The 13,936-nt window shown below is 37.3% G+C and overlaps 1 pseudogene; it reads right to left on the bottom strand.

Annotated features, from left to right (window-relative positions):
* Positions 1-1,576: 1,576 nt before the first annotated feature.
* LOC131071726 (probable disease resistance protein At1g61300) lies at positions 1,577-4,784 on the bottom strand (annotated as a pseudogene).
* Between the last annotated feature and the right edge of the window lie 9,152 nt (positions 4,785-13,936).

Below are 13,936 nucleotides of genomic sequence, written 5' to 3'. Positions count from 1 at the left end.
ACATCCATATACTATATATAACTTCTTTTTTAGAAAAAAAATTGTTAGTGAGAATTTTCATTTGGTAAATATATCCCGTTTTTTCTCATAATTTACATGTGGTACTCTCATTTGAAACATTTAATATAACATGATCAAATAAACACTAGTGAATAGTGCCATGATCCTTTTTATCTAAGATATTCTAACCTTCATCCGACACAAAATTACAAAATAAATGAGCCTTTACAAAATAAATGCAAACCATAACTCGAGAATTACATGGAGAAGCTCTCATAGGAAAAAAATCAACACCCAAAGATAACCAAGACTTGTATTAATTCTTCCAATTACTTACATAAATACAACTTCTCTCTTTGAATCACTGCAACACTTCACTGCATACATAATCTATTAATAACATGTATTTCCTTCAACTCAAGCAGTAAATATATAGGCATGAGAGAAACCACAAATCACAAACATTGTATTAAACCACATAGGCATAAATAAATAAAAAATAGAAAACTTCATCTTTCAACCTGTGATCTTATTTGCCTTTTGAAAGATCTTCCTTATCTTATGCAAGTTTTCATTTATCTTTCTTCTTTTCCATACTCTATTTATTTTCACAATTGAAAACACCTTACAAGTTGTCATGGCTAAATTTAGCAACTTTCATGACAACTAAAAGATAATTACAAAAGACCACAACATATAAAATCTTAAATCTCTGATTTACTCCCCTATTTTCTTTTTCCTCTTCTTGTGTAGGGGTTCCTGTCCTTGAGTATGGTCCAACTTATTCACTAATTATATTTAAACTGAATTTTCTATCCTCTGTTCTACACAATATTTATCTGGGACTTGCTTCGTATGGGATTCATATAGATATTCTGTAGTTTTTTGGAGTGAGCAAATTATGTATTAAAAGAAAAAGGATTCTCTGTTTTGTTAAAAGAGGGATCCGAAACTCTACGAAAATATTATGAAAATGGTTTTGTAAAAGCGAAGATTACTCTATTTTGTTGGTGTATCTAGAGTAACGAACATAGGGGAATGTTGTGGGTTAAACGTAATAATTATCAGACTTCCACGATTATGTAAATAAATATATGTTGTTACTGTTGCCTCTATTCTTGTTTTGGTAGATAGTTACAATGTCGCTGAATTGAAAGATTTGTGCCTCATTTGTCGTAAAAAGTATTGTGGGTCTGGATTTTTTTCCTTTATATGGATTGTAATTTGTAGTGCATTCTTTTGAAGAAAATTTCTCTGAAATAAATTTCAAGCATTCTTCATTGTTCATTCTTTATGTTAATATTTGTGTTAATTTCATAGAATAACTGGTATATTGTTTTTCCAATTTTTTCAGTTAACATCGTTTTGGTTATGATCTGAATGTTATTTCTAGATTTGATTGTGTGTGATTTTTACATCAACATTTTGGATCATATTTCGTGATTTTAAAAATCATTCACACAAACAAATCCAGAAACAACATTCAGATAATTCGCATGGATTCCAAAAAATAACGCAATCCATATACATCCCAAAAAACCTGAAGATATTTCACAACAAAAACATATTTGAACTTAACCCTTATGTTTTGTAAAAGGAAAAAACTGAAACTCTTATGAAAATTTTATGAAAGTGGTTTTATAAAAGGGAAGATTACTCTGTTTTTTAGCTGTATCTAGAGTAAAGAGCTGAAACTCTTTAATAAGTTTGTTTTAACTATCAACACATAGTTACACACAAGCAGCACTTTGCAAAATAAACAGCGTATCATTCCTACAAGCAATTATTTCGTGCTTCTTACTTACAGGAAAACTGTGTGTTAAACATGATAATTATCATGGATTTCCAGGATTTCAACGTACCTAGCATGAAGATTAGGGTTCTTCGTGTCTTCATCTTCCCAGCTAATTTCATTCCACCATTCCTTATCTCCTCCTATCTGTTCCAGAGACTTGAGATTATCAAGACCCGATGGCAGTACTTTGACCTTCGTGCAACGGAATATAGCCAAAGTCTGCAACATGGGGAGAGCCCCCTCTTCGACAGAGCTAGGCAGATTTTCAAGAGAAGGTAACATCCACAATTTGAGCTTGCGTAGCACTGGAAAACAGCCTTTCCTCCCAAATTCTTCTCCCAACTCCTTAAGCAGAAGGCATTCCTCAATCTGTATTTCCTTCAAATTTGATAATCTGCTCAACCCTAATCCGGAAAGAGTGAGCAGTAATTGAGAAGATTTAAGCTTTAAGTAGTTGAGATTTTGTAATTCTGCGAATAAATCAGGGGTTCCCTCAATGTGACAGTCATACAGGTGGAGCCTCTCCAAGTTGTGCATGGCCCGCATGTCAGTAGGTAGATGTGTTTGACGGACTTGGGGCATCCAAAGTAGCCAAAGTTCTTGAAGCTCCACTAGGTTCCCCACTATTCTCTCCTCAATTGGGGATTTTACGGTTAGACGCAGACGCTTGAGACGATGGAGTTTGCATACATCTTGCAAAGAAGCCTTCTTTATTTCTTCACCTGTTTCAAGCTCACATGAAAATGCAAACAGCGTCTTCCACATGTCAAGCTCTTCCAAATCAGTGAGCTGTGATACGGCGGGTGAAATGAACACTAAATCATAACAGTGGGCTAACTTGAGAATTTGGAGACTTTTCATCTCCTTTATCATGGATTGAATACAGATGAGAGGGGAGAAAGAAAGATCTAAAAACTGCACTCTACTCAGCTGAAATGTTCGATCATGTAGTATCCTAATCTGGGTATTGGAAAGCTGGAGATGCAGGAGATCGTTCAAATGTTGGATGGACATTGGCAAGAATTTGATAGGCGTGTTGCTGAGATCAAGTAACTTAAACATATTCAGATACACCAGAAAGCCCTCCGGAACCTCTTCAATCGTATTCGAGCTCAACAACAGAGTTACCAGGTTACTGCAATAAAATTTGTCAGGAAGAGATCTGATACGGTTGTGCATCAGCGATATCCTCACCCATTGAAAATTTTCAAGTGCGGAGGATGGAAACCATGTTAAACTCTGACCTGCAAGGAACAAGCTATTCTGGTCGATCTCAGCGACGTGTACCACCATATCTCTCAGCAAATCATGGATTTTCACTTTCCAACTATCAATGCCGTTTTCCTCTTTAACCTCAACGTCGACCAAACAGCGCTCCACAAGGATCTTGAGAACAACGTAGCGGCCTTCAAATCTACTTTTCACTAGGCCCTCTGCCAACCACAATTGTATCAATTGATCCGCATCGATTTCCCCGTCTTCTCTATAAGCTGCCATGCACAGGAAACAAAACCTGAGCTCATCTGTTTCCAGAGCATCGTAGCTGTGCTTCAGCGGCTTGAATAAATCCCTCAGAATCTCTTCATCAATGCGATAAAACTGGGGATCAATCGCCTTTAGCTCTTTCAGAATGTTTTCCCATTCCGACGGGGCACTGCTGTGAAGCTGCGGCATTGTCCGAGCAAGCGTTTTTATAGTCAGGGGATGCCCTTTACACTCTTTTGCAATGCTTCTGGCGAAGCTCTCTATCTCGCTATCCATACTCTGATCCTCACCAGCTAAGAAGGCTCCTTTGCAGAAAAGCTCCCAACCTTCTTCCTCAGTCAAATGCTTCATTTCAATCATTCTGTCTGCTTCCATGCTCTTGCACACCTCTTTATCCCTGGAAATTAGTACAACTTTTACTGTAATCTCAGAAGCAGAAATTCCCAATTTGGAAACATCTATGGTTGTCCGTACATCGTCCAAAATGAGCAGCAGTCGCCTGTCCTTAAAACCGAATGCAACACCCCTTTGGCTTCGTCAATGCTCAAATTGGCTCGCCAAGGCAACTCAATCCTCTCAAAAATACGCCTCTGAAGAGTAGAGATATCGGAGTCTCTGGACACAGTAACCCAAATCACAAGCTTAAAGAAATTGAGTACCTTTTTATTGTTGTTGATTTGTTTGAGCAGGGACGTCTTTCCCAAGCCGGGCATTCCATAGACGCCAACGACACGAACAGAGTCATCTTCCAGCACCCACGTCTCAAGCTCCGACAGCTTCTCCTGAACAAATGCGCCAACCAGCTCCTTCCCCATGGGCTGCAGCAGCGTCTCAGGAGGCTCTCCCAGGTCTCCATTCTTGGGAAAATCTGAATCTTTCATCTTCAGAAGCTCATCTATCTCCGCTAGAGCATTACGGATCTTCCGACTCGATATTGTTACATGAAAACAGTGAGGGCAGCAACAACACAAGCGACGGTGCTTGTTTTCTTCGTACTGGAGAAACACCTCTTCAGCACATTTAACTATTTGCTCCTGTGTCCTCACCCAATGATTCACCACTGCCAAAGGCTGTTGACCTTTCCAACTTAGCCCACTGTTAATATGATAGACTATGCCCTTCACACGATCTATCTCATAGCAGAGGCGCTCCGCATCGTTGGGCACACTAGTTAGGTGCTTAATCTCTTTCACAATTGCCTGCAAGCGACTGCTTATAATCTCTTTCACTCTTCCACTAAGGGAATCCATTTGCCCAAAGCAAACAGACTCTTAATGCAAAAGAAATAAAGAGAACTGATCGAAGCACTGTTTTATAAGTGTAATTATAACATAGCATGTCCTCCTGTGCCTGTCTGAAGATCAACCATGGATCTTTCTTCCTTGAACGTATTTTCTACAGAACCTGACAATCCCTACTTTCCTGCTTTACGGCATCTCTACTATGGATCATTTCGCCTTCTTTTCTTCTGCAGTACCGCAACATTCTTTGGTCGGCCCACATTTCGGTTTAAATAATCTCTCTTTTCTAGAATGCGTATAGAGATGATCGAAGCATATTTGGAGTATTATTTTTATAATTTCAGTCTTGCATTTATCATCATCGCACTTTTTTAAAGATAAATTTCACTGGTTGGGTGCTTAAAGAAAAGCCTCGAAAGAGGTTATTTTCTGTCATTACATTTCCTCGAAGTTAATCTGGGTTTCCCTGCTTTGAAAGGGATCATGAAATGTAAGTTATTACTCACAAATCGTATTGGCGGCTTCATGTGTTTAACTTTGATCAATAAATTTGGTGTTGTTAAGAATATTCATTTACAAATATTATAGTTACATTTAAACATTGTGAGTTCAGAATAGTCATTTACAAATATTATAGTTACATTTAAACATTGTGAGTTCAGAATAGTCATTTACAAATATTATAGTTACATTTAAACATTGTGAGATCCTAACTAGCATAAAGATTATATGTGCTATTGAGTGAATAATTACTAATTCACTATGTCTTTGTCCATTTGAGTAGAGGCATATAACCCTAAGGATATACTAATGAGCAAGGATATACTAATGAGCAATGATGTATGGATTAAATTAATTTAGGTTATTACAAATGATAATGATGTTATTATTAATAGTTGGGTATCATGTATTTCATGCATGAAAGGCTCACCCCTAGGTGACCTAGGTGTTCCCTATATATACTGTTATTGGGTCTTGGTTGCAACATTAGATGATGCATTCATGATGACTTACACACATGGACTAATTTTAATGATGTGTTGATAATGTTCAAATGAAGGTTATTATGTATCTCAATTCCTAGGTGATTGCCATAAAATTGTTTAATCAAGCACTTTGATTATCAATCATGAGATAGTCCTTGTTATGAGTATTACCTATCAAGTGTTTACTTAATGAATGACTTTAAACAACTACTATATTTGACAATTATATTGTTTCTAATCAAAATAATTATTAAATTCTATGGTAAAGTTTCATTGATTTGTTGGATAGAATTGATTAATAATCATGTACATGATGGTGTATGTTTTTAAAGCATGTAACTTCAACTATAATTATTACATGGATATTTTGGTGCATAAAATCAAGTTTGTGGATTGATTCCATGGCCAATGGAATAAACATATCTGGGAGACCCTATTGTGAAAGTATTTATGAATTATTACTTATGTTGTGGAAATAACAGATTCTTTTAAAGGCCTCCTAACTCGAGGATGAGTTGCAAGCAAGCCAACAATTTAGAGGTGAGATTCATATTGTCTTAGACGAAGTTTGTGTTCTTATGTGGGTCCCTAAATAATGAAACCTTCTATATCCTTGGAACGATCTCATTCACTCTTTGTGTAAATCTATATTTTTCTTAGAGAAACATGTAAATATGTCTGAAGAAAAATATTCCCTTACGAGATTACACCTGCCTATGATTTTTTCCACAAACAAATATATATGAGAGTATTTTTCCAATGAAGATAAGCATATATCTATTTACATATATATAATTAAAAAAATGACATATTGAGATGATTATTTTTGCTTAAAATTGTCAGCCTATTTTACTTATTTATATTAATATATGTATACGTAGATATTTGTGCATAAAATAAAACTCAAAGTAACACTTTAATAGTCTCTATGGTCTAGTCCTACATCCTCTTAAAGGTTGTTTAAAGTGAAACTTTCATGCTACTATCTATACATCTATTTGTTAATAGACGAGTAGGAAAAGATAGACTTATGTGTATTCAAGCTAATTATAATAAGGAAAAAAAAAGAAAAAAACTATTGGAACCCTAGTATAATAGGGTTTTATTTGAAAGTATATATATTGCAAGAGTATTCTACCATGACTAGTGGAGAAAGAGATTGTGCCTTGTAAAATGAGTACAAAAGAAAGTCCATTATCTATCAATCAAAGGAAACTTTAGTCTAGAGAAAGTATATATATTGTCTTCCTCTCTATTATTTAGATATGCATGCAACCTTTTGTGCTTACTTGGAGTATACAACATATAAATCTTGTAGAACATAAATAATATCAATGAAATCTAGGTATATTCAACAAGGTAAATAGATAACCCACAATAATTGTTGGATATTAGAGTTGTTGGGATATGTTATTGACATTGATGTCAACATATTCCTGTGTTGTAGAGAATTGGTTGTTTCAGAGAGTTGGTTTTGGTGATCTGTTGTAGATGTGTTGATGTGGTTTATTGGGTTTTGAGATACATATATCTAGTTGATTCAATATGAGTTTCATGATGCTATGAGATGATTTGATTGAGTTATGAGGTCTAGTATGTATAGTGCTTTCTCAATGGTTAGTGTTGCAAAGTTGTGGTATTCAATCCTTACTGCTCCAGAATGATGATATCTAGAGTTGCAGATTTCGGAGAGTGTTTGGGATGTTCATGCATGTCCTCTAATCAGATGGTTCATGATTTGGAAATTTGCAAGTGTATCTTTCAGTTTGCAAGTTGGTGTTCTTGAGCTTCATTGATGTTGATAATGATGAATCTTATTATCTGAGCTATTGCAGTGATTACGATGGAATTCACATTGCTTATTGATGTTCTCTGATTGTGTTCTATGCATTTTGGTGGTCTGGATTGATTATGGTGTGGTTTATTAAACATTTTATTGGTTTGGTGTTATACTTTGTGTTATGCGACATATTTGGTGGTGTAGCATGTTGCGGATGATCTTGGACAATTAATTGATGGTGTTGCATGTTTGAGGATTTGATTTGGGTCCATGTTATTTCCTTATTGATATTGTATTAGTCTGGTCATAGATTTATGTATCATATGATGTAATTTTGTAATTAGGTCTTATATGTTCATCAGACCTTAAGGTTAATGTTGATGATATGTATAAATAGGCATTGTAATCATGTTAGTCATGTGTTTGTGGTTGTGTTTGTAATCTGTGAGAGTATTGCATGTGTGAACAAGAGGATTTATCTTTTGGTGGTAGAGAAGAGTAGAGAAGAGTTGTTGTGCAGACAGTATGCTTAACCAGAACTGTAATCAAGCATTTGGAGATGCTATTCTTTTAGTTCATGTAATCTGGATTGTTGTTTGATATTTGTAAGGCAATGAGCCTGCCTCTGGGATGTAGCCCTTCTTGTTTCTGAGAAGTGAGCTCTAGTTAGTGTGCCTGAATCCATGTGCATTCCCCATTGTAACTTTTACACATACTACTATAGAGTATCACCATATTGTGGGTAGGTTCCCACCATGTTTTTTTTCTTAACCAAGTTTTCCATGTCAGAAATCCATTTGTTATGTGTAGCACCTAGCAACAAACCGCAGGGAAACTTTGTTGGCATTTTTGTGGTTTATGTTGTGATTGTCATTGATGGACACACACTTGTATTGAGATCCCCTTTATATGTATGAGCTTATGCTCAACCGGTATTTGTTCCAGCCGGTATGTTGTATACTAGTCTCTAGACTAGTGGCGATTTTGCAGAATGTGTTTCCCAGTTTGAAGCGGCATGTCGACTCCAAAGCGGTTTGCAGATCACAAGTGGTACGAGGGAGCAAAGAGGCACAACACATTCTTACCAGTCTTCATTTTTGTCAAACCGGCAACCGATATCTTGTATGAACCGGTAATACTCTGTGATGAGTTACCAACTGGCATTTTGTGATGAGTTACCAATCCATCGATTGTTTGACGGTGATTCTTTTATCGTGTTACTGAGTACGTCTAGATTCATTGAACCTAGGAAATTGTAATGTAATCTTATTGGACCAACATGAAATCAGATTCCTTTAAAAGGACATCATGTCTAAGGTTTTCAAGTTGTTGTTGCTATTGCTGAAAGGGTTAATGTTGAGCTAGGGTTTAAGGTGAAAGTGGAGAATGATCTTATCTGAGAAGATCAAGTTGTAATTGTGAGAGAGAGAGAGAGAAGATTGAAGTAATGCTGGAATGCATTAGCTGTGAGCAATACTGGATCTAACCAAGCAGTTTGTGCTATTAGATATATCAAACACTTGTTGATTACTCAGATCTTTGATAGGTCTATAGCCCTTAACCGGGTAGGCCTCAAAGCCTTTGTAAAATCCTCTAACAAGGTGGTTCACACATGTGAATCTAAAATCCTTTAACAAGGTAGTCTTTAATCAGACTTATCTCCTAACAGAGATTGAGATTCCTAACAAGATATGTTCTGGTGAAGAACATTGTAAGACCTTAACCAGTCTGACCTTAATCGGTCTGGTTTCTATTTTGCAGATAGTGACTTGTGAGTTTCATCTCACCATGGTTTTTCCTAATTGGGTTTCCACGTCAAATATCTTGTGTTATGGTTGTATTACTTTTGTGGGTGAATGTTTTATTCGCATTTTGGTTTGCATGTGTGGTAACCGGTTTGACTGTCAGACTGCTTTACCAGTTTATCTTTAGACTGTGTAAGTGTTTTAGTGCAAATATTTTTGGCATACTAATTCACCCCCCCTCTTAGTATTCATCAATTGGTATCAAAGCCTACCTTTCTATAAGTTTAACCACTTGGAAAGAGATATGGGGGAAACACCTTGAGGGAACTTACTCAATGGTTCACTAAGTCTGAGCAAGCCTATGATGATCTTATGGTCAAATACAAGGCATCTCAAGCAAAAAGGAGAGAACATGTAGAGAGGCTGATGGAACTATCTGAAAGTAGTTATGAAGATGAAGCTAACATGGAAGCCATGATTGCTGAAGTGAATAAACTGAATGATTCAAACTCCAATCTAAAAAAGGAGTTGGAAGGACTGACTATTCGGTTTAGTCAAGAGCTTGAGAACCAGAGAAAAGATGAAGATCTGGTAAAGGATAGAGATCATGAGATCTCCAAGTTGAAACATGAGATTAGTGCACTGACTGCTCACCTTCATGAGAGAAGAATGGAAAAAGAAGACATGCAAGGAGAACTGAACATTGCCATCTCAGAAAATACAAGTCTAATGGAGACAAACACTGCTATTTCCAAAGAACTCTTTGAGTCAAAGGAAATACTTGCTAAGTTTTGCAAAAGCACTGTCAAGCAAGAGCAAAAGCTTGAGTCATCTAGACCGGTAAAGAATACCAATGGTCTTGGTTTCTCTAGACATGAGGAAGGAGAATCCTTGGGAACAAATGCTGAAGCATCAAAGAAGCAACCAACACTAAAAGGAAAAGGTAAGCAAAAATTCAAACCTATTTGCTTTAACTGTCTTAAAGAAGGACACACTGCCAATGTATGTAGGAGCAAAGCCTACAATAATTTTCCTTATTTTATCAACAATGTACCTAGATCAAATAAGTTCAATGGTCATTGTTATGCATGCAACAAGTTTGGGCATAGAGCATTTGAATGTAGGTCTATAATGGATAACACTGGAAGATATCCTCAGAGGACTCAAGGAACAGGTCTTGAACCTTTTATGAACCAGAACAACAACCGGTTTAATGTCTTCAATCATTAGTCAAGAAGCGGTGGTCATCAAGCGGCAACCGGATGGAGAGAAATTTGTATGATCTATCATGGTCATGGTCACACTGCTGCAACATGCAGAAGGAAGAATGGAAGCATGTACAATGGACCTTGGAGAGCACCTAGACTTGTTTTCTATCACTACAACAAACCTGGTCACATTGCAAGATTCTGCAGAAGCAGAAAAAGTATATCTGATGATATACCGATTACTCAGGAAGGAGAAATTGATGTTGAAAAAGTCCAAGGGGACATGAAGAAAACATGGAGGAAGAAACCAACAATGTCGGAAGAGGAACCAATTTCTGCACCTAGTGTGGAAATATTTGAACCGGCAAACTAAGCCTCAAAGGCTTAGGGCGAGAAAAGCTTTCAAACCCCGAGTTAACACCGGTAAAAGACCTTAACCAGTATGCTATACCTATCACTTGGAAGAAGACCAAAAATGGTGAAAAGGCAAATTAGGGTTTACGCCCTAATAGAGGAGCATTAATGATGGTAGGTGAGAGACATGTATAAATGCATTTTTCAAATCATTTCTCACTATCTATTTTCGAGTGAAGAAAAGTTTTCAAGTGCAGACCGAAGAAAAGGCGGTTTGAGCTTAGATTTCAAGAAATTGGATAACCTTGAAAGAGATTCAAATCTAGTTTGCAAGCGGTAGTGGAGAACTCAAAGCGGTGATTTGGTATCTGACGGAGAGTGAAGTGAAGCAGAATCAGGAAGCCCTAAATTCATGTTTGAAAGGTATTTTTCATGTTCTTGAAATACTCTTCAATGGATTCCACATCTCATACCAGTTTAAGTACATCAATTGAGTCCGAAAGTTTTATTCAGAGGAAGTCAAAATATAATAATTTGTCACAAGTCCTGGCTAGAATCATAGTCGAAGAAGGACTTTTTGATTATATTGATTGCAAAATAGAAGACCTAGGGTCTTTAGCCATTCATACTTAGTTAGGTCTATTTTGTGAAAAGGACAAAAGGATCAAAATGAAGTTCAGTATCTTGGAGAAGAAGAAACTCCATAATGCACCATATTTTCTGGAAGACTCCATGGAGGATCACATCAGGATCATCTTGAGAAGAGTCCATGGTGACAAGATGTACTTAGAGAGGATGCATGATATCATGCTTGAGGCAATTCATGCAATCACCAGTTTCAGCAACACAGGGGAAGTACTCGCCCTAAGAACGGTAAGCAAAATGGAAATGACCAAGCTTACCAGTTCAATAAGTGATTCATGAGGTATGACAGTTAATCCTATCAAGGATGATCTAGTGAAATATGCCTGCATGGTGATAGGCTACAGAACATTCTCAGCCAGTAGGATTAATTTTGTATCTACTGCAGTGGTAAATGCCACTTACCGGATGATTAAAGAGGATAAATCATTTGACCTATGCACCAGTATGTAGAGGAAACTCCTGTTAAATCTAAAAGCAATCAAAAAGGACAATTCACTAAGATTTAAGTTTGGACAACAATTGGTAGGGTTGTTTTTCTATTTACAAGGCTACTTTCCAGGTGTAGGAGATGTCTAGTGGTCCCCTGACCAACCGATAACCAAGCAGATAAAGGAAAGTGTGCAAGTCATTGGAACCGGCTACCCTGAGGTACTGAACAAATACTTTGATGAGTTGAGAAGAAAGATGAGTCAGAGGGTAAGAATCTTAGGAGACATAGTGAAGAAATATGAAGATGACATTTGTTTGACCATTTAGGTGGACAAATGCTTAATGGAGGCTATTGAGCCTAGAATGGAGCAAGTGGAACCAATGGGCCATGAGGTTATGTAAGACATGCTAGAAGGGTATGCCTCAACTCTTATTGCCTCACCTCTTGATCCAAAGGCTAAGAGGACCGGAACCTACTTGGAGAGGATCGCACCGATTGAAGAACCATCGATGAAGAAGGGAAAAGAATCAGCAGCTAAGAAAGCTAAGGCAGTGCCTGCAGCATCGGCACTGACTACCACTGCAACTCCAAGAGTGACCAAGTGATCACTGACAAAAAAGAAACCGGAGGTAACACCAGCAATAGTCTTCGAAAGGAAGAGGAAGACTAAGGCAAATGAACTGGACTCCGAAGAAACCGAGTCTGATGAACAGCCAAAGAAGGCTAGCTAGACCAAGAAAATGAAGAAGAATGAACCGGCAACATCCGCACTAGTAAATATAGATATCTCCTCTTACAAACCTTTGACACATTGTCAAAGAACAATACAGAATATTACGATAAATTTGCTTCATGATTTAATAGATTATTATGATGAATTCAATAGTGAAGAAAAAGATGAAGTACTGCAGGAAATCATTCTTTATTTATGTAAAAATGATCGGTCACCATCAGAGATTAAATCTCAGACACCGAATTCATTATTTAAGGCATTAGATAATAAATGACACATTGCCATTGAAAAAGAATAGGAGATTAGGGAGAAAGTTTTTGCACAATACTTCCCTGAACTCTCAAATTCAGAATTGTTTGATGTGCTGGATCAAAATAAAGATCTCTTCTTCACAAGGAGAAGAAGACTTTGGTTGTTGGAGGGGAGAGTTGATGATGTAGAAAATGATACACATCAGCACATGGCCCATGCTATCAGTTCTCACAAAAGCACGAATGGCCAACCTCCAAGCGGAAAAGGAACCAGTTATTTCCAAACTGGATGAGGTTTTTCATGAGGAAGGAAACCTGGTGGAAGAACCAATCGACACCATAGATGTCGATGCCCTGGATGTAGAAGATGTCACTCAAGACATACCTTCTAAGGGTACTGAACAGGGGCAACAGGCCGATCAAGGTGGTGAACAAGTTGTGGACACATAGCAAGTGGCAAAAGATCAGGAAGAGAAGAAAAAGAAGGATGAAGATGAGAAACAAATGAAAGAGGAAGAGAAGAGAAAAGAGGAAGAGGAGAAAAGAAAAGATGAAGAGAAGAAGAAGCAAGAAGAAGAAAGGAAGAAGAAAGAAGAAGAGGACAAGCAAGAAAAGAAGAAGAAATAAGAGGAGAAGAAGAAGAAGGAAGAGGAAGAGAAGAAGAAAAAGGAAGAGGAAGAGAAGAAGAAAAAGGAAGAGGAAATGAAGAAGAAGAGGGAAGAAGAAGAAAAGGAAGAGTAGAAGAGGAGAGCAGAGGAGAAGAAAAAGGCTGAAGAAGCCAAGGAACGAGAAGCAGCAAAAAGCTCTCAGGTGGAGACTCCGAAGGCAACTAAAAGTCAACCCTCATCGGTTGATCTCTCTAGTCCTATTGATCTCCAATCTGCAAGTGAGTCGGAGCTTATGCAGAGCATCAAGGTTTCTCAAGAGCACCTTGAGATCATGCATAGGAAAAAGGAACAAGACATCATCCAGGCAGCTGTAGATACACTTACCAGTTTAATCCCTGGTACTAATCTTCCTGACACTGATTCATCACTAGCACAACTCAAACTTCTGTGTACTATAGTGGATGATCAAGTACAGAGTCTAGAAGAAGCACCAGAGGCCAATGTAAAGAAAGAGCACCAAAAGGCTCTTAATTTTGCTCTAGTGAAGAAATTAAATGAGCTTAGGACTGAACTGCTAAAGGATCAAAAGGACATAAGGAGTGCCTTGGATGAGGGAAACTTGCTACTCAGCAAAATTTGTCAACCTCATCTGTTCTATGATGATGTGCTAGCCAA

Source organism: Cryptomeria japonica, chromosome 4, assembly GCF_030272615.1.
Source record: "Cryptomeria japonica chromosome 4, Sugi_1.0, whole genome shotgun sequence".
Taxonomy (NCBI): Eukaryota; Viridiplantae; Streptophyta; class Pinopsida; order Cupressales; family Cupressaceae; genus Cryptomeria; species Cryptomeria japonica.
Note: the sequence above shows the minus strand (reverse complement) of the source record. Positions and strands in the feature narration are given on the sequence as shown.